Genomic DNA, 23993 nt, shown 5'->3' on the forward strand with positions numbered 1-23993 from the left:
AGCATCACTGGTCAAAGCCTGAAGAAAGAGTACATAGAATTTATCCATAAACTAGAGCATAAGAGAGAATAGATTCAAAGCAAGTTTCTTTCTGACATACAGAGGAGAGTTTTTGTTTTACATTCTTGGCAATTGAGTGGAGCTTCAGAATAGCGAAAGGGGGGCAAGAGAGTTTAGTGGCTATTGTGGATTTCTAAGAAAGGGTTGAGGCACCCTTCTGTCTCAAGTTTTAGATCTTGATGGAATAGGACTGAGGATAGGAATGTCTGACCTACTGGTGAAACTGGGACCAGAGAAAGCCCCTATCTTGCTTTCTTAGGAGTACCGAGGGGAGATTTCTATTGTCCTAGAGAAGCCTTGGCACTTTGTCCGCCATGGCACTGGAGTGACAAGAGCAGTGGTTAAGTGAGATGTTGGGCCAAATGGCTTTCAGGACAGACTGAGAGAATTTGGTATGCACATATTGTGATGTCCAAAAAGCAACAGAGGTCCTGAGTTTCCTGAGGAGGAGAAAAATGTGCAAAGTGCCAAAAGACAACAGACAGATCCAAAGGGTTGTGGAGTAAATGAGTTGATGTATGTAGAAGGCTCAGAAAAAGAGACTGTTACTGTTCTTATCAGCAGTGAGTTGTCTGTTAGAAGTTGTGGAAGGACAGAGTACATCACTGGTGGGAGTCAGTCAGGATGAGGTAAATCTCAAGGTCATCAAGGACAAAGAATGCGTCTGGGAAAGTTACCCCAGCCCCACCCTCCCAAGACTGGGAGAGTATGTAATCATTGCAGTATCATAGGTCACCCTCAAGTGGAAGAAACAGAGTTTGGTGAATCCTGAGGAGAATCTTGAATTGGTTGATTGAATTAGAGTATTTAACCCAAATGATGTAGATTACCTTGATTATGCAATATTCAGTTTTTCATTTCTAAGTACATATGGAACTTTAGGACTAAGTTGATTTTTAGAGACCTAAAGGATGTTATATCTCTGCACTTTGAAGTCTCTGTATAAGATTCATTCTTGCTATATATTTACAAAAGTGTACTCCGGCTTTGTGTGCAGAATAGACTGTAGAAGGCAGGAAGTGCTTCAGGAAGACCATTTAGAAGCCTCTTTACTAGTCCAGGTGCAGGTTCATTTGGAGACTTGGCTTGTGTGGTGGCCTTGGGGTGAATAGAAATGGATATGGTTCAAGATGTATTTAGAAGGCAGAATTGGCAGCCTTTAGTGGGTGATTGGATATGGGGAGTTGTAAGAGAAAAATGTCAAAGAAAGCTCCTAGAAAGCTCTGTATTGAGAAATTTACTGAGATAACATGCTGTAGGAAAAGCAGGTCTCAAGTTCAGTTTTGAATATGTTAAGTAATGAGGTACTTGTAAAATATATAAATAAGAATGTTGCATAGACTGGGGCATATGGATCTGTCTTAAAAAGGAAGTTCTCCGCTCAAAATACACAGTTGGAGTTATTGGCAAAGAGGTGCTACTTGAAGTTATGGAAGTGGATGAAATCATCCCTCATGGAAAGCCTATGTGGATGTGTCCTACATATTTCCAGTAGGTGTGATTCACATTCAAGTTCTGACCCTGTGTGAGGATGGAGAGTGAGGTTAAAAGAGTGTCTGGAATAGTCTCCTATGGAAATCCAATGTACAGTTTTCAGACTAAGATGGAGGTACCAAGAGAGGAGAATGAGAAGAACATTATAGAAGTGGCTGGAGAACAGGAAGGCCAATAAACCCAGGAGAATGTAGTCTAACAGAGGTCAGGGAATAAGAGGGTTTTAAGAGGAGGAGGACATGGCCAATGTATTGAATATTTTTGAGAACTGAAATAAAAGAATTCAACATTTTTTTTGAGAGTTTTTTGACATGAAGGTGATCTGGATATTAGTGAGGTGGGTGTTGGGGTGATGGGGTGGTAAGCAGAGGAGTGGCTGGAAGGTAAACAAGGATGTTTCTTTAGATCTTGATGGAGTAGGGAACAAGGATGTTTCTTTATCTAAATTAACAAATTTAAAGAAATTTGGCTCTAAAGGGAGGAGAGAGAGAGAAGGAGGAATTTAGAGGGAGATGAGAGGTTGGTAGACATAATGCACAAGAGAACCAGAAGTTCCCTCAGAAAACCTCTATTCAGAAGAGCAAGTATCATCCATCCTGCTCTTATCCTCATTCTTTGACTAATCCCAAAACACACAGGATTATCAGCAGTGATGCTGTATACTACTTTTTAAAAAATTTAACTTCAATTAGCTAACATATAGTACATAATTAGTTTCAAATATAGAGTTCAGTAATTCTTATAACACCCAGTGCCCATCACATCACTGTATACAACCTGTATATCAAGAAGGCATGCTGCGCCGCCAAGGTTATTCAGTTCAGGTTTCAGAGAGAATTCAAGAGAAGATTAATCAAGAGCCTGAAGCAAGCACATTCATTAAGAGTATAACATCCCTCTCAGCGCCTACTTCACCCTCTCCCTGCCTCAGAAGGGAAAGGATTTTGAAATAGACTAAAGGTCAACTTACAAGAAGAGTCAGAACTTTGGGATCCTTAACTAATCCCTTTAGGGCAGAGACCACGTTTTATTTGACTGTATATATCCCCAGTTGTAGTGGCAGGACATTGAAAGCTCTGTTGGAATGAATAAATCAGTGTAGTTTCCATTGGGAAAATTATACAAGCAGCAATGCCACTCCCTCTCCAGCAGTAGTTTCCTCAGGAGAGTTACTCTATGAGGTGTTACATATAAGAAGCCCTTCAGAGCAGGCCATAATTGTGTCCTTGGAAAACCATAATCAGAATCAATGCTCCTATAACAGCTTGCTCAACACAGTAGATTCTGGTATTATTACTCTCTGCTGCCCTCTAGTCCCTAAGGAGTGAAAGGGGGTGGTTAACTTCCAAGTTACAACATTAAAATGCCATGGTTCAGCTTATTGTTGGGTAACAAAGCTGGCAATGTTATTCAGGAGCCACATCTCACTGTGGTTTATGTATGTGACCAATCAACTATATGTATGTGACCAATCAACATGTTTTTGAGCCCTTTAGAACACAAATGCCTTGTCCTAAATTCCTCCTCAAAACAAAAGGTGTTTTGAATAGATAATATGTGCTTTTCTTTCCAAATTCATGCCCCATCCCTCAAACACATTCGCCTCATGTGTGTGTGTTTGCCTCCTCTCTTGTCATGCTTCATCCTGAATTTGCCTTATTGATAGGTCAGCCTGTTTTTTGCAGAGGTGAGCTCACTCCCAGACCTATGCAGATCCATAAGAGAGTCTCCCTTGGGGACGCCTGGGTAGCTCAGTGGTTGAGTGCCTGTTTTGGCTCAGATTGTGATCCCGGGTCCTAGGATTGAGTTCCGCATTGGGCTCCCCGCAGGGAGTGTGCTTCTCCTCTGCCTCCCTCTGTGTGTTTCTCGTGAATAAATAAATAAAATCTTTAAGAGAGAGAGAGAGAGAGAGAGAGAGTTGTTTGGAATTACCTGTCAGGTTCTCTGGCCTGTCTCTAATATGTCCTCACTGTCACTCCAGGGTTACTCCTTAGCCTCCCCCCAGTATAGAATCCCTTCATCCCAAGCACTGGTGGGAGTCGGAAGCCTTAACTTGTCCTTAGTATCCTAGACATATATTTCAGTAAGAAACACATATCCCTGGAGATCTTGATGTGGTATTATCTGGGAACACTTTTTCACTTAAACATGTTTAAAATACTTAGGCATTAATATTCTAGATCCCATGTAAGGTACTGGTGTTGTGTTCTGTATAGATCTTGCAGGAGCCAGTCATTTCTGTCTGTCCTGATTTGTCTTTCCATCTCTTTACCTGTCTGCTCTCATATTCCCAAGTGGCCTTTGGATAAGCCAGCGGTGGTTTATCACAAGCGCAAACAACAAATTAACAGGGAATGAGAAATAGAGGATCATGACTGAGAAGTCCATATCAATAAGAGTAGAAAGAAGATCCCAAACATCCAGTCCTCCTAGGCATATGTGGTTGTTTTATTTGCTCTGACATTTAGCTTTGGGTTTCCTGGTAATCAAAGCAAATAGAAAAACATAATATTTCTTGTCAGAAAAGAGGAAATATCTCAGGTCCTCAGGGAAGGCAAAATTGTTTGTTTTTTAGCACTAAGTTCTCAAAAGCATTTTCAATGTGGTCCTTTATATAAGGGGCATTAAATGAGACAATGTTCTTGACTTCCTCCATATAGCAAGTGCAGGAATGGGTCTCCTATGACTATCTCTTCTATTGTCTTTAGATAATAGTGACATCATCTTAAAATGCATCTTAGTAGAGGTGATTCTGTGAAGACCCACTTCCAAGAAAATGAAAACTGTCTAGACCAAATGAATTTTATTCTCTGGAAGCGCTAGATCTTCCCTAGGACCCGTCCAAGGAAAAGAGCTGAATACATCCATTTTCTTTTTCTTCTGAGGAGCAGTCCACATTCATTGCTACCAGTGCCTTTCAGTGCTCTTAGCCATCTGAGCACTCCTTTTCTGACCTTCCTCACTTGTCCCCCTTTTTTGTTTAATTTTCGGTGTCTTGCTTTCAGCTACTGTTATTGTTAATTCTCATGAAGCCTGAATTTTGGAATAGCTGAGTATTAAAAAAAGTTTTTTTTTTTTCCTAATTGTTGGTGTTTTCAGAGCTTTTTATACACTAATATATATTGTGACTGTCTAAGAAAAATAATGTTTGGTATTTCTCAAGCTTATTTGAGCATGGAATTCCTTTATCATGTACCAAAGACTTGCTGGGAAATGCTGAAAGCTGTTCTTTGATAATATCTCAATGTTAGCCCTCACAGGATACTGATGACTTAATACAGGATTAATGATAGTCAAGATGTCTTTGAAATCCAAAGCCAGGAATCATTAGTAAAGCATCCTTGGTACCCTGGCAAGTAGATGAAATATACTTGGGCAGGAGGTCCTTCCTAGAATCCTTCAGGTTGTACATGTATTTATAAGATCAGCAACTACAGTCTTAGACATGATTTAAAAGTTCTTTCCTATAAAATGAAGGTTGTGTTCTTCAGCTTACTCTTTGAATTCCACCTAAAAAAATTGACCAATAAAAATATTGTTAAGATTATCTGAAGCATAACTGGTTTTTAAACTTCCACTTGGAGAAAATAGTGCATTATAATTTTTGAGCAAGAATTACAAAGAATATGTAACATAATGGCTTTAAAAATATTCAATACTGTCAGTAGGACACAAAATCATTAAGATAAACATGTTTTTTATGGTTGTTGAGAAGACGCTTCAAAATAAAATGGTTAATTAGTGACATTGAGCACCTCCTGTATAGAGACTTATAGTTCTTTAAAACTAGAAATTACAAAAGATTGTGAGACTGTAAAGAGTGAAAACAGATCTCATTTTTTACATCTTAGAAATAAACATTTGTAGCCATCTGCAGTATATTTTCTGGATTGAGGACAAGAATAATAATCTTACAAATTTATTTTTGAAATGTCACTTCTAACTCTTTTGGTTAAATAATACTGCAGTTTTTTTTTTTCTCCATTACACTGAGTACACTATTAAATATTAAAAAAAACCAATTTTAACATCTTGAAACAAAAGTAGTTTTATCCTCTAAGCTATAATATTAGTTACCAGTGAATGGAATTCCGTTTGAAAATTAAGTTTTTTTATTATGCTCCAGTGACACTAATATGAACATTCTTAGCTCTTCAATCCTTCTGTAACTTTTTCTGTCTACCTACAGGGAACTCTCTCCAATCTGTGATGATAATCTCCTATTCATCCTCTGAAACCCAATATAGCATCCTTTTCCAGGAAACCTTTTCTTATGCTCCTCCGAGCTTTCACATGCATTTTATCAATGTCTGCTAACTTTGTCCTTATACATATTTTTATTTTTCCATTTATTACACTATTTTTTATGGGATTTTCCCCATATAGAGTGTGATTTCAAGGAAGACATGAAATTCATCTTATTCGTTTCTGCATTTGGGGGTTAAAATTTACTCTGAAATACAAAATTGCACAGAATATGCTGCTTCTTTCATTTGCTATAATTGATCTTATCTAGCTCTGGATACCCCAGTTCTGCAGCTAGTGAGAGCATGAGTGTGTTAGGACTTAAATTGCCTGTTAGAGGTAACTTGACCTCTTCTGGTTTAACAAGCATTTCTTTGTGATTGATTTAGGTTTTGTGATTAGTCTTTAGGAAGTATAGTAGAATAAAATAGCTCATCTCCTTGTTAGGACTCCTCCCTACCTCTCATGAGGTTTCCTCTTTATCTTTCTCCAAGATGGTATGTTTGTTCTTAGAGAAGACTGAATTGTTTAATGCAGTGTGGAGATAGTCTTCTGGTTTGGGCAACCTTCTCTATTCTTGGTCTCCATTGAGTGCTTAGCTTGTTCCCTGCCTGGTTTTCTTTAGCTCATATCCACAAGGGTATAGGTAACTTCACCTAGTCAACTTGGGTTTCCTGCTGGGATCTCCTCTTGAATGAAGTCTGAAGTCTGTAGTCCCTTCCGCATGTGTGGGTTTTCCTGGGTTCTGTGGTTTATTTCTCCCAGTACTGGATTCTTTAGATCTCTCAATTCTACGGCTTCCAGGCAACCACTTTGGGCCATGGGAGCTCTAGGATCTCCTATATGCCAAGCACTGGTCATAGGAGATAAGGATGCTCATTTCCACTTGCTCGTGTCCAAGCTTCCATGGGTGAGAGAGGCTTCTCTAGAATGATAGGAAAATTTTTAGAGAAAGAACAGCTTCAGTCTGTCAGATCCCAGTAAAGGGAGTGACCATTTAGAAAATTATTGTCATAAGAAAACTTGCAGAATCAAGAAAAATGGAATACATTTTGCTATTCTTGTTGGCAGAAAGGGAGCATTCAATTACCCTATGTTAGGTTAACCTGGCTAAAAATTGTGGTTATGTCAGATTGGAGAGTTGATCTAGAATTACTGAAGTGTAATAACAGGAAACAGCTATTGTGTTTCAACATAATAAATATAACAGAAAAAAACTGAAGGGAGGTAATTGGTTTTCAGCTGTAGACATTTCAATAATTCTGAAGCTGTTTGGGATTCATATCCTCAAGAAACGGGAGATATTGTCAAACTTTTTTTATAATAATTTCTATTATTCGTTCCCAGTAAAAACTGCTGTCAAAGTTGGCCAGTGAATTGCTTCCATGTCATTGTTTAATCCTTGGGAAAAAACCAACTGTGAGTAATTCCTCGTACCTCTTCCATTAAAATGCTGCCCATGAAAGAATAGAATCTGGTGGGTAGTGGGTAGCAACCTAAGGCAGTGAATAATATCAGATACTCTCAGAGATCATTTGACTTGGTATCACTTGTTTTTTTCTTCTGCTGAAAACCTCTAAAAAGTTTTGAGAAGCTATGAATATAAAAATTATAACCCAAGAATTCCCAGCAGGCTGAATTATTTGCTGAAACACTTAAGACCAGCAGGTGTTTGGGGGAATATGTGACATCAAAAGCCTTTTTCTTTCAGCTAAAGCAATCTTTCACACTGAGGTATAAAATGTTATCAAGGTTCAGACAGGAAAATGCTGAAGCAGTCTGTTATTTTTCTCCCTCCTGTCTCTGCTTGTGTTTTTTTCATTTTTAAGTCATTTTAGGCATTTTGTTTTTTGTTTCTTTTTGTTGGTGAGCAATCAGCCCTTATTTACTCTTTAATTCTTTGGACTTAATCCCTTGTAGACAAATGAAAACATATTTATTATGCAGTTAGTTAATCAGAAATTCTCTGATTATTCTCTTTCTGAAGCTCTATAGGAATTATAGGCATTATCATTTGATTTAGCACTTAATTATATGCCATTTTGTCATTGTTTGCTACTACTGATTCTGTTTGTCTTATTTCTTCCCTAAATAATGGGCTTTTTAAGTATATGAGTGTAATGGTTAATTCTGTGTGTCAACTTGAAGGGATCACTGGGTTGCCATACATTTGGCCCCATATTATTTGGCTGTGTCTGTGAGGGTGTGTCTGGATGAAATTAACATTTCAATCAGTTCAGATGTGGGTGGGTCTCATCCAAATAATTAAAGACCAAAATAGAACAGGAATGTTAAGAGGGAACTCCTTCTGCCTGACTGCTTTATGCTGGGACATTGGTCTTTTTCTGCCTTCAGACACGAACTCAAACATTGGCTCTTCCTGAATCTGGAGGCTGCCAACCTTCAGATTGGAATTTATTCCACTGGCCTCTTGGGGCTTGCTGATGCAGAGTTTGGGGATTCTCAGCCTCCGTAGTCATATGAGCCAATTCCTTAAATAGATCTCTCTCTCTCTATCTCTCTCTCTCTCTGGATAGATCCTACTAGTTTGTTTGTTTGGAGAACTCTGACCAACACAGTGGGTCATGTCTGATATTCATTTTATATTATCCATAGCACTTAGTACATCCTATGGTTAGGAAACTTGAAAACTTTTAGAAGTAAAGTGATTCATGAAATGTAGTCAGTTACAGTGAGACAAAATCCTTACTACACATTTATTAAATTCTTCAATACAGGTACTATTGCACTTGTTGGTTTTGACAGAGGTGGAAATAAAAGTAGTAAAAAAATGCAGTATTGATCTTGATTAGGTGGTGTCAAATGAGCTAAATTTCTGTATTGAATGATGAATTATAACTACAGCACATCATACAGCATGATTATCATCATGAAAGGTACTATTTAAAAGACAGTTTGAATTCATTTAGTCAAAAGCTTTTGTATATTTTCTGAAAATTCATGATATTGTAAGTGGTGTTAAGAAAGTCTCTATCACTGCTGCTTATAAGATTTGTAAACCAATTAAGTCACATCATCTTTCCTGTAGCAATTAGTGCTTTTGACCGAAGACATGACATGCATTTGGAGTTGTTTTTCAATTAGTTGTGATAAATATCTTGTCTGATTTCACCTATGACCCTTGACATGGATTTGTAGGAGGACTTGTGGAGATGAAGTTTTAGTGTTATAAAACAGAGTGAAGCTATAACTGATTTGTGTCAATTGAACCCTGTGGTTTTGACCCGGTTGAGATTGTATAGTAACTGAATTAATGGATTAAAGTTAGAAAATGTGCCAAACCATAAACCAGAGATAAGTGAGCAGAGAAGTGCATTTGTCACGAGCGTACCATGATTCTGTTCACTTCAGAGTGCGATGGCACGAGTGTCTTCACATGAAAGAGTATTGTAAACTCTTCCATTTATTGAGATCAAACACTTAGAGTCTTTATTATGTGAATATTATAATTTATGAAAATACGAAATATTTCTTTTCTCCCGAGAAAAAAGCTGAGACACCTCAGCTTTAAAATCTGAGAAAGCAGAAACATCAAATTGACAAGCATGGAAGAAAAATTTCCTCTGAAATATCTGGTATTCTGCATTTGCCACTGATGTAATTTTTATATGCATTTCAGAAAGAATTTTTTTCCCTGATACTTTGCTAGATTGCCCATAGAGATACTGAGATACATAACACGTGCTAATGTTGCCCACTTGCTATGAGCATGAGAGTTAAATACCCCTCAGCCACACCTTCTAGGTTGAAAGTTGATGCTATTTCAGGAGCAGTAAGCATGGCATCCCTATTACTTTCCAGAAGGGGTCTTCAACTGTGTTCTCACTAGGTTGCTTTACTTCCTCTTCAAATGTGATGAAAATAAAGCCTGCTCTATCACCTCAACATAGTGTAGATCTATCGTGTGGATGCTCCCCAAGGGACACAGAGGACTCAGAACAGAGACAAGTAGCATATGGCATTTGTAGATAGGGTGGAGAGCAGTGAAACAGCCACTCTCACAGTATAACTATTAAGAGCAGATATTAAATGGAACATTGAGCAAACCCACCAGCAGATAGTAAGAATAACGATTTTGCTAGAAGGAAGTGAACTCTGGAGCATGTCTATAAAACCAGAAGGGAAACAGAAATTGGATAAAGAGGAGACAAAAGAAATAGGGCCTGGATTGAACCCCAATAGTGATGATTCTCTAAATCATCCTTGTCTGAAGATACTTACCAAAGGCATTGAGGAAAATATTGGATGTTAATATTGGAATTTCTCTGTATACTGATCATTGTTTATATTCAGTATATAATAATTATATTATTAGTGAACTATAGAGTACAATAAGTGAAATAAGTATCTTTTTAAAACAAATAATTGTACAAGTATTTATTACATTTGGGATGAAGTATCTAAAGAAGAAATACAAGGTTTTAAGATAATACACATCAGGAAAAACTGATCTAGGTGGAGTACTTAGTATTTATTAATTTAGTGTTTATTAATGGTGGATGAGTCATGGAAAACTTCCCTTTAGAAGTCCATATCTAAAGGCTGCAGAGATGTTTTTATAGACAGTGTAATAGTAGACATAGAGAACTAGGAGAAAACCAAAGAGAATTAGACTGGATAGTTTCTGAGGTCTGTTCTAATTCAAACATCCAAAGACATATGCTAATAGCTTCTAAGGCTTGACTTGCGTATAATAGGTCTTATTAACTCAGTAGACAAAAGCATGGGCAGGTATGATAGAAGGTGTGTGACAAATATTCTTTGGCTCCAACAGACTAAGATGTTTTGGGGCCACCAGGGGGGCCAACCTGAGTAGGGCACTTTCTTCCTGATACCAGCCACAGGACTCACTCAGAAACCTGAGTATTTCATGATCCTTAGGATTTATTCATTTTGCTCTGCCACATGTCCATATAATGGGACGCCTTGCTCAATGAAGTAAATAAGTATCATTTTCGGGCAGCCAGGGTGGCTCAGTGGTTTAGCGCCACCTTCAGCCCAGGGCCTGATCCTGGAGACCCGGATCAAGACCCATATCAGGCTCCCTGCATGGAGCCTGCTTCTTCCTCTGCCTGTGTCTCTGCCTCTCTCTCTCTCTCTCTCTCTCTTTGTGTGTGTCTGACATGAATAAATAAATAAAATCTTTAAAAAAGTATCATTTTCATTGTACAATGCTGATCCATTCCATCTAAATTAAACCTTTTATTGTCACAAAGTTCTTGAGTTAAAATGTGCTCCTCCTGTTGTTGTAGGTGATTGGATTGGGAAGATGCTATCTGAAAACAGCTATTTCCATCTGGGGCCCAGAAGAGCAAAAACCTGGAAATCAGTCCTTGAATGCTGCCTTTGCCATATTCATTTCAGTCTGGGGTATTAGACCATATTTACCTTTTTTTTTGGACATCAGGAAGTCTATATAAGAGTGTTTAAGGGAAAAAAGTGAATATGATTAAAAAGAATGTCTTCAGCACTTTATTCAAGTGACTATACTCAGTCCCTTGGTAAGCCTGATGATCCTTGTTTGAGAGAGTATATGCTGGAGGAGAACTCATGCAATTCCTGTTCCCAACTAATATCTGTGTGTTCTCAGGAGACATCCCTCCAGAAATGGAAACCAATCAAGTAACAAATATTCATCCCCTTTTATGGGTCCAACACTGAACTAAACACAAGGTATACCAAAATGGAGACCAGCTTCATTTGAATAATTGTTTCAATTACTTAAAAACACAAAGGAAAGTATTGTCACAGCCCCAAATATTTCATATTAGCTAGAGAGGCAATAAGGTCCAAAATGAAAGAAACTAGTGTAACCTGAAGCAAAGAGGTTTCATGAAAGAGACATAATTGGAGACACTTGTGGAAGGAGGAAGGGTAAAGGCGAAGGAAATGGATAGATAAATGGGAGGAGCAAGTCCACCATGCTAACAAACCTATCCCAGGTTTGCACATCATACCCAGACTTTAGCCTAGCTTTTGCAGGCATCATTGGTTCTGCATTTCTATTATTAATGCCATGGTGCCCACATATAGGATAATTTCTGAAAACTCAGTTTCTAATATTAAATTCCTCATATTTCAACTCTACTCCACCATCTTGACCATTTGTCTTCCATGGAGAAAGAGTTTAAGAGAGAGATGTGGTTTTGATCTCAAGATTTATGTGTATAGTTTTCTGTGTTCACTTTTCTTTAGGAGGGATTCCCTGTTTTCAATTGTGTCCCCAAATCTCTGTAAAATAAAGCACTATTTGTGGTAAAGATGCTAGTCATCCCTAACCACCTGTGTTGTTGTCTTATTCCTGAGCCCCCAGATAGACCACATTTTCTGGGCTCCCTTGGAGGTAGGTGTAGCAGTGTGAATGTCTGGGCCATGGTGAGGGAGCAGGAATGATAGGACCATTTCCAGACTGGTATAGAGAGCTTCCCAGAAGCAATTCTCTTTTATTCCCTGGCTAATTGGAGAGGGCTCTAGGAAACCACACAAGGTTGGCAGGAAGAACCTTGGTCCCTGAATTGTGAGCATAGGACAGAACCTCCCTTCCCCTTTGCCACTACTCATATTGGATTGTGATGTATCATGATATGAACTAGAAAGAATCCTGGTGAGCTGATTTCCCAAAGCAATATCATGATGAATCCTGGTGGCTGATTTCCCAAAGCAATATCATGATGAATTTAAAGCATATGGATACATTTCTCTCAATGGAGCTTAGTAATTTTTTTTTTTTTTGGAGCTTAGTAATTTTTGATGAACTTTTCAAAAAAGTTTTTCTTTGGAAATAATCTCAAGAGAGGAAGGTTTTAAGGCAATGTGATGGTTAATTTTATGGGTCAATTTAGCTAAGCTATAGTACTTGGTAACTAAATTAAACTCTAGCGGTTGCTGTGAAGGTATTTGTAGATGTGGTTAGCATCTACCATGAGTTGACTTTAAGTAAAGGACATTAACCTTGATAGTGTGGGTGGGCCTCACATCAGTCATTTGAAGGCCTTCAAAGCAAAAGCTGAGGTTTCCTAAAGAAGCAGAAATTCTGCTTCAAGCCCATGGCATCAACTCCTTCCTCAATTTCCAGACTGTTAACCTCCCCTACTGCTTTCAGACTTGCCAACCTTTATGATTGCATGAGCCAGTTCCTTACAATAAATCTCTTCACACAGACACACACAGACACACACACACACACACACACACACACACACACGTACATAGATGGTTCTGTTTTCCTGGAGAACCCTGGCTGATACAGGTAGACAGTCATTTTTGTATTATTTATGCCTTAGGAGTGACAATTGCTAGCATAATGTGTTGAACATGAGGAGTTTTAAGATTTTATTTATTCACGAGAGACAAGCAGAGAGAGGCAGAAACATAGGCAGAGGGAGAAGCAGATTCCCTGTGTGAGCCCAGTATGGACCTCGATCCCAGGACCCTGGATCATGACCTGAGCCAAAGGCAGACAGACGCTCAACCACTGAGCCCCCTGGGTGCCTCGAGGAGTTTTCTAATAACATATGTTAAATAGATCAATGTGAAACCAACTGGAGATTCAACTACTATGAAGGTTAATATTGAAGCTTTGAAATAAAAAATGAAATTTCAGCAGTATAATCATAAAATATTGAAATTCTCTAAAAATAAATAGGAACATTCATCCATTCATGCTTTTTTGTTTTAAGAAATAAAATCACCAATTTTTTTTTCCCCACATAAACTTGAAGTGAAGTTGCTATCTAGGACTCTAATAGTTTCCAGTATCTCAGCAAGTGAGGATATCAGTTTGTTCTTAATTTGAGTAAATGTTATTTCACATATAAAAATTTTTGGTGCCCTCTGGTGGCCAGAGTTCAAAAAATAAAAAGCATATAAATATACAGTAGTCCCCCCTTATCCATGGTTTGCTTTCCAGTTTTAGTTACCAATGGTTTACAGCTGTTAAGAAGCAGATGATTTATTCTCCTCCCGACAAAGCATTAGAAAGTCAATAGTAGCCCAACGCTATGTCACAATGCCTGAGTCACTCACCTCACTTCATCTCATCGCATAGGCATTTTATCATCTCGCATCATCAATAAGAAGTGTGAATACAGTACAATAAGATATTTTGAGAGAGGCCACAGTCACATAACTCTTACTACAAAAAAAAATAACTCTTACTACAGTATATTGTTATAATTGTTTTATTGTATTGTTATTGTTCTTAATATTTTACTGTGCCTAATTTATGAATTATTTTTTTTTAAATTTTTATTTATTTACTTATGATAGTCACAGAGAGAGAGAGAGGCAGAGACACAGGCAGAGGGAGAAGCAGGCTCCATGCACCGGGAGCCTGATATGGGATTCGATCCCGGGTCTCCAGGATCGCGCCCTGGGCCAAAGGCAGGCGCCAAACCGCTGCGCCACCCAGGGATCCCCTAATTTATGAATTAAACTTTATCGTAGGTATGTGTATATAGGAAAAAATATAGTATATATAGGATTCAGTACTCTTTATGGTTCTGGATATCCACTGGGGGTTTTGGAATGTTTCCCCCACACATAAAGAGGGGGCCCTACTTTATATAGAGCAGTCTATTTGGGTATGTTCCCAAATTTCCTTTCTAAATTTGAAAATCTTTGGGATGCCTGGTTGGCTCAGTGGTTGAGCATCTGCCTTCAGCTCAGGGCGTGATCCTAGGGTCCCACATCGGGCTCATCACAAGGAGCCTGCTTCTTCCTCTGCCTGTGTCTCTGCCTCTCTCTGTGTGTCTCTCATGAACAAATAAATGAAAATCTTAAAAAAACTTTTTTTCATTGATTTATTTGAGAGCGAGCAAGAGAGAGCACAAAGCAGGAGGAGTGGCAGACAGAGGGAGAGGGAGAAGCAGATTCCCCTCTGAGCAGGGAGCCCCAATGTGGGGCTCAATCCCAGGACCCTGGGATCATGACCTGAGCTGAAGGCAAATGCCCAATCGACACACATCCATGTGCTCTTAAATTGGAAATCTTAATGCATTTTTTTTCACGGAAGAAGAGGGATTAATATCTCAGATTTGTTTATAAACCCCTATTATAGTACATGAAGTGCTTAAAATATGACACCCAAAGTAATAGGGCCTGACAAAAAGTGAGACAATGATTCTGTGAGAGGTTGAGAGCTATCACTTGGGAATCCATTGCCATCTCCTCTGCTGTGGCCTTGATTAGTGAAGAAGACTGGAATTGCCTGGATCCCTCCCTGAGGTGTTTCCATGGCCACCGTGGTGCCCCTAAACTTACAATTAAATAAATTATTTTAAAAACTAATATACACTCAAAACTCATTGCTTCCTAATATTTTGCCATACTTTGCTATTATTTAGTAAATTCACCTATTGAGATGATTTGTGTTTTATATGGTGGAAATACTATATAGTGATGTGCTGCTGTGCATCTCTTACCAACTCTTCATTCAGTGATACCAGTAGCTTGTAGTTGGTCAGTGGGAATATTTTTTGTCAAGGAAATTGGAAAATGCTACAAATCAAAATCCCCTAGTAGTTGTAAATATTTGTCTCCATACCACTGAGTCAGGAAGTATCTTTGGGAACAAAAGAAGGAGGTTTCCTGTTTCATTATTTAATTTAATTCAATTTATCCCACCATCTATACTGGATTGGTCCTCAGGTTTATTTATTCATTCAATCAACATTTTTAATTGATGTATAATGGACATAGAACATTATATTAGTGTTGGGTGTACAACATAATGATTTGACATTTGTATACATTGCAAAGTGATCACCCACAATAAGTCTAGTGGCCATCTGTTACCATAAAAATTATAATTATTTTTTTCTTGTGATGAGAACTTTTAAGACTTGCTTATTTAGCAACTTTCAAATTTTCAATACAATGCTATAGGCCATAGTTATCATACTATATTACAATCCCCATAACTTATTTGTTTTACAACTGGAAGGACACCCTTCACTCATTTTACACACTTCCCAACCTCCTCTCCTCTTACAGGTTCCTATCTATTCTCTGTATCTATGAATTTTGTTTTGTTTGTTTTCTACATTCCATACATAAGTGAAATCATACAGCATTTGTCTTTCTCTGACTTATTTCACTTAGCATTAATGCCCTCAGAGTCCATGGTCCATTCATGTTGCAAATGGCAAGATTTCATTCTTTTTAATGAGTGTGTGTGTGTGTGTATTTATATTTCATTGTGTATGTATATATATATTTATATTTGTCTCTTTCTATATATCTATATATGTCTCACATCTTTATCCACTCATCTTTATTTCATTGCGTATGTATATATATATTTACATCTATGTCTCTATATAACTAAATATGTCTCACATCTTCTTTATCCACTCATCCATTGATGGACACTTAGGTTGTTTACATATCTTGGCTGTTGTAAATAGTTCTGTAATGAACATAGGGATGCATGTATCTTTTCAAATTAGTGTTTTTGGTTTTTTTGGGATAAATACTTCAAACTGGAATTGCTGTATTATATGGTATCATATGGATAAATGCTATATCATATGGTATCTAGTTTTAATTGTTTGAGCAACCTTCATACTGTTTGTTTATAAACAAAAAAACCCACTAACACAAAATAAAATCACTAAACAATTATATTGAGATAGGGATTGAGAAAGAATTGAACAGTGATGTGATAGAGTAGTGAGACAGTCAGGAGGAAATCTACTTCACACACATTGTTGGGGAAGTTCTCTCTAGTGAGTGGTTGAATGAGAAGAGGGTTAGGACTGATAGGTGAAAAAGGGGATTATGTAAAATAGTGCAGGACATAGTGACCTAATAAGGTAGTGTTTGTTGATTGATGAATGAAGAGGATTTTTAAATTGTGAGGTTACTTTTTTCATTACTAAACTCATGAGGCTGTAGTAGTATTGGCAGGGGCCTTCTGCCCTTTTCCTACATTGGAATCATGTGAAATTCCAAATATGTAAAGATTTAGGATTTGAGGAAATCCCTGAAAATAATACTTGAAAACTGCTTGGGAGGAGCATTAGTGCAGTGGGTGGATGGGAGCGAGGAAGGCAGTGGAGGTGGCTGTAGTGAGGGAATGCAATGAGTGCATTGTACCTGTGGATGAAAGTTTATGAGTCAGGGATGAATGGCCTGGAGTTGAAAAATTTCCTCCTCACCATTCTTTTGGGACACCAGGTAGTAAAATCCAGGGAGTATAGGTACACTAAGAGAATTAGTGTGAAGATAGCCTGTGTCAAGGACTGAGGAGAAGGTTTTTGAGACCCAGTTCCTGACACTTAGTTGGTTGCTCTGTGACTACACTACTGTCCTTATTGTAAGATGTGGAGCTTTTAGCTAGAGTTTACTCTCACCGTCTCATGGAAGATGTGAGACGTGAGAACAAAGACAGAACAGTAGAATATAAAATTTCCCTTATGATTTCCACACATGTGGGTTTGAGTATTTCCATGGATTTTAGAAATATGAGTTAGAAGTTCCACTTAAAGCAATTTAAAATAATATTTTATACTCAGTTATTTTTATTGACATAAATGGATATTGCATAATGTCTGTTCTAGATGGGATCTGTAAATTGGTTATTATTGGCTGTTTCTTTTAGCGCCACCCATTAAACAACCAAAAAAGTATGTACAAAGCATCTCTCCCTGGATAATAAATTCATTGTTGGCTTCCGGAGAGTTTCCAAGTAAAATGCCAACAATTTAACCTTGAAAACATCCAAATTGCCTGACTGTAAAATTTTGTTTAAATGAATATATTGCTGTAATAATGTATCCTTACATTTACCAAGCATTCAACATATATTATCATAGTCCCATAAGAATCCCTGAAAGTACTTATTGTTATTTTCTTTCTCTCTTTCTCTCTTTTCCACAGAGGAAGGAACAGACTCAGAGGTGGGGTGAGTTGCTTCAGGTCACATAGTTACTAAGTAACTGAGTCATGAATCTGATTTTGAACATCAAGCCCTTTTGAACATCAAGGAGTGCTCGCTGATCTAAGGCTTTAAGAAGTTTTTGCACATTTCCCTTTTGTTGCTTTCCCTTTTAGTTTATAGGAATATCCTTGTCTCATGCCCTAATTCTTGGGGTCACTGCCTGTTCTTGCTGGGCCAACCTTCCTCCATGCATAGGTCTGAATTAAGATCCGAGCCCAATCCTTGTTCTGTGGAAAAGCAGGATTGTTGCCTGTCCTGAGTAAATGTGGTGCTTTCTCCTACCCTAAAGTTTTGGAATATTCATCCCCAAGAGATTGTGCCATCATGAGCCATCATGAACACTGATCCCAGCACAATTTAACTTAACATCCTGTTGGTGAGGATAAAACATACCCATTCCTTACTTAGAAAAGATCAGAGCTAAATATGCATATTTGTTAGGAAAAACACTCAAAGATACTGTCTCTAAAGCAACTATCCTCAGGAATATTATCTCAACTAGCTGGGGAACCTAGAAAAAGGTTATGTTTAGGATTGAAACTATGAGCTATGAAAAGAAAAATTCTTGGTATAGTCAACTGGCAAAATCACTTGGGGGGGGATTGAAAATAACAAAATAACCTAATAAAAAGTACATGAAGCTATGGATGTATATAGTTACCAAAGGAACTCAATGTAGCTGCCATTTAGATCAAGAACTAGAGCATTGCCAGCTTTCTAGAAGCCTCTTCCTAAACGCAGAGTTCTCCTTTGTGCTTCTTCTAAAGATTTTTAGGAAAAGTTCTTTTTTTTTAATAAGTTTTGATAAGTTTGATACCTAAGCTTATATAAGCTTATGTATGTGTGTGTGTGTGTATATATATATATATATATATATATATATATATATATATATAGTGTGTGTGTGTATATATATAGTGTATATATGTCGTTTATATGTAGTGTGTATATAATTTGTAGAACTATGGTTTATAAGAAACAATATATATGGGATGTGTGTGTGTGTGTGTGTGTATGTATATATAAATATCTTAACCAATATTCTCTTTTTTAAAGATTTATTTATTTATTTATTTATTTATTTATTTATTTATTCATGAGAGACACAGAAAGAGAGAGGCAGAGACATAGGCAGAGGGAGAAGCAGGCTCCCTGCAGGAGCCCAATGTGGGACTTGGTCCTGGAACTCCAGGATCACCACCTGAGCTGAAGGCAAAAGTTCAACTGCTGAGCCACCCAGGTGTCCCTCTTAACCAATATTCTGATTAGAGAATATATCAGCAAGATTTATGAACTTTTCAAGAATAGGCAACCTTACTCATTTTTACCTATCTGCTACCTAGCACAGACCCTGAAACTTAATGAGGATGTAATAGCTCACAATAAATTTGTGTTGAGCAAATAAATGATAAATTGTTAAATAAGAGATCATTATTTTTACCAATCTTTTAGAGATTATTTAGATTATGTGTTGGAATAATATGTACATTGAGATATAAATTGATGTTTTTTTTTTTTTTTTCCTTTAGTATCTCCTAAACCATTTCCTCCATTTGAACAGTTATGCATTCTGTCTTCATTGCCTTAGGGAAAGGAAACACAGATAAATCAGATTACAGAAGAGGTAAATCCTTGGCTAATCCATTTCTATTTCTAGGAATCAATAATAAACACTGGATTTGGAAGATTAGATAAAGTGTTGTTTTTTCTGCTCCTGATTTCAGACCCAGAGAAGGAAGAAGATAAGAAGGCAAGTAAGAGACTAGGTATAAGGCTGTCACTGAAACCGAGAGGCTGAACTTGACTGTTTGCCTTCCTTGACTGCAACCCTACAAAGATCACTGACACCTCAGAAAACTCAGGGGCTCTGAAATGGAGGGGGCCTGTGCTGTAGTGTGCTGGACCTGCCTTGTTCCAGCTTGCGAGAGCCAATAGTTAAACTTTTAGTTTTATGAGCTTGTTGGTGGCACATTGGTAACTTGAAATCAACCAGGGTAAGAGGTTTACTCTCTGGAAATTGGCAAATGCTACAAACCAGTCCCCCACTCTACTCTGGAGAGCTGGTAGTTAAAACATTTATCAGTACCCCACTGGATCTGTGCCTCCTTTTCCAGGTGGCACCTGGGAGAGTAGATGGATTGCAGAGGACCAGCCTCACATCAAGTGTAAAATTTGTGGTATGATACGTCCAGGAAGATTGCTGTCAGTCAACCGCCCAGGGCTCCTGCCTATCTCTTTGTGCCATAGGGAAGAGTAGAACAACTTTTCATGCATCCAAGGGCAAGACAGAGTAGTAAAGTATCTTAGACAGTGCTAATAATTGACCAGCAGATGACTGTTTTCTGAGCTCCTTGGAAAGAGCATGCCAATGATTGAGTAAGGGCCAAGTTTGAAAGGTCTTGAGGTTGAGGCCAAAGGATGACGTGTGAGTAATCTAAGTGATGAATCACCCAGAACTGGGTAAGCAAGGTGCATCTCAAAGAATGCTGATGTTGACAGATGACAACCCCACATCTTCAGCCATTCTCTTCATTCTGATATCTTGGCACAACTCTGTAAGCCTCTGAAACTTAAACTTGATCCTAGGGAAAAGGAAAATAAGGGCTGGAATTAGGGTGAAGTATGTGAGCACCCACCTTAGGTACAGAATTTAATAGGGTGCCAAGAAATTAGGAAGGAGAGGAAAGCATCTTGCTAAAGGGCAAATAAAGGGAAGGTGAATAAAAGGGAGGATGTTAATTGACAATGCTTTTCCAATGAACTTAATGAAGTATGTCCAGATACCTATTTGTAAATATATATTTGTAGTAGAAGTCACCCACATGATTCCCCAGCAAAGCCCAAAGCAAGCAAAAAATTTAATCTCTTTGTTTTCTTTAATTCGTGGATGTGCTTATGTATTTTTATTGTCATGTGGACCAATTGATTCTCCAGATGGTTTCTTTGTGTCGTACAGTGTCTGTTAAAATATCTTATTATATGATAAATATGGCACTTTGTAGATTTTTGAAAGCCCAGCTCCTCTTTTCCCCACCTTCATATTTGCCTTCATTCTTTTGCCCTTTCTTCTGTTCAGACAGCTATGCCATTCTGTGACCATTGCTCGGATAAGAATGTGGAGGGTGGAATCAAATTGGTTTCCATTCTGTTCGTTTTCTTTTCTTTTTTTCTCCTTCAAAGTGCTAACCCTCAAGCTGAGATAGGAGGAGAATAGAGCTTCTCCAGACAGATAGCAAAATTCCAGATGAATTTGTGGAATCTGTGGCTAAAGTTTTCTATGCCTTGCTCTTTAGGCTGCGATAGGTTTCATTTTCCTGTTGGATCTTCCTGACTTATACACTATGCTGTCTATCTTGATCTCTGTAAGCCTAGAACCTAATAACAGTTAAATCATTAGTGGGTGGAATATAGGGCCACTCAGAACACTGAGTATGACGCTTCTCCTTAAGTTTCATATTTGGAGGCAATGACTGCATGACATGTCTGGAGATGTGGCACCTCAGACAGTCACACAGATGACCTGTACCCCAGCATGGTATGGATATAAATAAAACAACTCTTAGTTCTCAGGAGTCTCTCAGGAATAGCAGAGGTTGTATTGGTCCTGAAAGGAACATGCAGACAGAAGGAGATTTATTATGAAGAATTAAATTACAAGATTATGGAGGATTTTGGAAGATGACGGTCAGTCAAAAATCTGCAGTGAGGTCTGGCAGGCTGGAGACCCAGTGGTACAGATGAAATCTGAAGCTAGTCTGCTGGAGAATTCCCTCTTGCTCAGGAGGGTTGGCCTCTTTGTTGTATGTGTACCTTCACCGGATTGGATGAGGCCCACCCACATTGTGGAAGGCAAATTTTCTCTCAGAGTTCACCCTTTAAATGTTAATATCATCCAAAAAACACCTAAGTTGATACACAGAATTAATCATCATAGAGAGTATTTAATAGAAATGATGTGAGCTGAGTACAATCTGGGCCTCCTACCCTCTCATGCATAATCCTCTGTGTTTGCTTTCTTTGGCAGAGGGAGACAGAGGGCAGGCAGAGGATTTAGAATAGGATTCTGAGTCCTACTGTGTGAAGGAGCCACCAGATGAAAGGAAGCTGGGTCCCTGAAAAACTAGATGAGACAGCCTTCATTCCACCTCTGTCTCTCACTGAAGTGTGACAGGTGTGAGATAGAAGCAGACGTTGTGTTAAACTTGGGGATTTTGGAGGTTGATTATTTAACTGAGAGGCAGGAGTTCTTTGGAGAATGTTAATTCAGGGTTAAGACAATCTAGGGATAGGAATCATAAAAATATTGAATATACTGGAGCTCAAGACTCTAGGAAGTCTGGGGTAATGAATGTGTTACTAGGGAAATGGGAGCAACCAGACTAAAGGGAGGGGGCATCGGGTACCGAGTGGGTGGAGGGAGGAGAACCGGGTTGAAGGTAACCCTCCAGGTGTTCTGTTCCATCTTCCTGCAGAAGGGCTGCTTCAGTGAAGCCCACCTGATGAGACCTCTGGTGGTTCCTCGGAGCCATATCTGGAGCAGTGACTGCAGCAGAAAAACTGAAAGTTGATTCCTAGTTCCTTCACTTTATAATTTTAGAACTTTTGAACTTTGCAGGCTGAGAGTTCTTAATACAAATACATATTAATGGGTAAATTGCTCAAGTGAAGAAAGAGTGAGGATGAATGCATCTAGGCTAGTTTCCTGAGAGCTAACTTTTATGCTGTGTATAAATTTGGTCACACACTTGAAGAACCGGAGAGGGGATCATAGGGCAGGCAGAAGAGAATTACATGATTCATCAGTTTCTCAACCGACTTTTGATATAAATCAGAAAGAGCGTATAGAAGGTTCTGAAGAAATCTTGTTGGATAAATAAACTTGAAACTACTGATTATGTGATTTCCTTCTCTGTTGTGAATTGGGAAAAAGATTTAAATTGTAGAAACAGTGGTATTTGCAGCAAAATACCCACAAATTTTGAATTCAACTGCAAATAGAAGAATATATGTATTTTAATCAGTTTGCATGATTCTTCTCTTTGAGTTGTTTTGTACAGTGTATTTTATACTGTGGTTTAAATAGTAGGTAATATATTTTCTGAATACTTTTGAGTAAATGACTGTTCCATGTTAGGTGTCTGTAAAGGGCAACTAGTAGACCCAGTAACTTGTATTGGTTAATTTGGAAGTTTAATATTGTAGTGATTATAAGTTATCTGAGATGTTTAGAAAACAATTTGTATTGTAATAATAATTATTTTGTGACTTGATCTAATCAGTTTTGATAAACATATAGTGAGACCATCAAAGTGTCCAATTAGTGGATGCAATAATTCTTGACTCTCTCAAGGGGGCAGCAAAACCGCACAGCTCAGTTCTCAAAGATTAGGATGAAAATCCTAAAAAGCAGTTCACAGACATTCCTAACCTGATCATTCATATTAGTCCAACTAATTATTTTATTTATTTATTTATTTTTAAAGATTTTATTTATTTATTCATGAGAGACACACAGAGAGAGAGAGAGAGAGAGGCAGAGACACAGGCAGAGGGAGAAGCAGGCTCCATGCAGGGAGCCCGACGTGGGACTGGATCCCAGGTCTCCAGGATCAGGCCCTGGGCTGAAGACGGGGCTAAACCGCTGAGCCCCCCCCCGCCCCCCCCACAGCTGCCCCTAGTCCAACTAATTAAACATGACATTGTGCTGAAATTTGTTTTGGCATTTTATGGAAGCTTAACCTTTCCTTTGTGAAATGAAAGAAAATCATTTTTTGTCCTTCTAGTTTAGAGAAAACAACTATACTTGTTTGGAGTCTCAAAAGGCACTGTTTAAACAAGGCTAAATGCTGTTTGTGTAAGATACTGTGGATAAGAGCCCTTCCCCCCCCCATCTCCACCAGTTACTTGATTTGTGATCAGATAATGGTTGTGCTTCACTTTACTGGGGCCATTTTGGAAATTCCCTTTCCATCCATGATCCATAGATCCATCCACAGATGGAAAAATATATAATCACCCAGAATGAAGAAACCTGAAAGTTGGCCCTAGGACAATAGGGAAATGGGAGAGAGTTGAACACATCTCTGCCCACCTCTGTAGAAGGGGAGCTGGTCATTTCCTACACCAGATGACAAATAAGGTTTGTTTTTAGGACTTACCACATCTTTCACTGTCTCCTCTGTTTCTGGTTCCCCCAGCGCCATTCTTGCACCTTGGAGGTGATCAAGTGATC

The 23993-nt window shown here is 38.3% G+C and overlaps 1 long non-coding RNA gene across 2 annotated transcripts in view; it reads left to right on the top strand.

The window, feature by feature from the left end:
* Window positions 1–23993, top strand: part of LOC112661828 (uncharacterized) — a 70761-nt gene that overhangs the window by 4428 nt on the left and 42340 nt on the right. Inside the window, exons 2-5 of one of the 2 annotated variants that reach the window (XR_003138021.2) lie at window positions 11073–11321; window positions 11411–11493; window positions 17701–17725; window positions 19291–19385. This is a non-coding gene — a long non-coding RNA (uncharacterized LOC112661828). The remainder of the gene's footprint in view (window positions 1–11072; window positions 11322–11410; window positions 11494–17700; window positions 17726–19290; window positions 19386–23993) is intronic. The other variant, XR_003138024.2, reaches the window with a different exon arrangement.

This window comes from Canis lupus, chromosome 31 (assembly GCF_003254725.2).
Source record: "Canis lupus dingo isolate Sandy chromosome 31, ASM325472v2, whole genome shotgun sequence".
NCBI classification, from domain to species: Eukaryota; Metazoa; Chordata; class Mammalia; order Carnivora; family Canidae; genus Canis; species Canis lupus.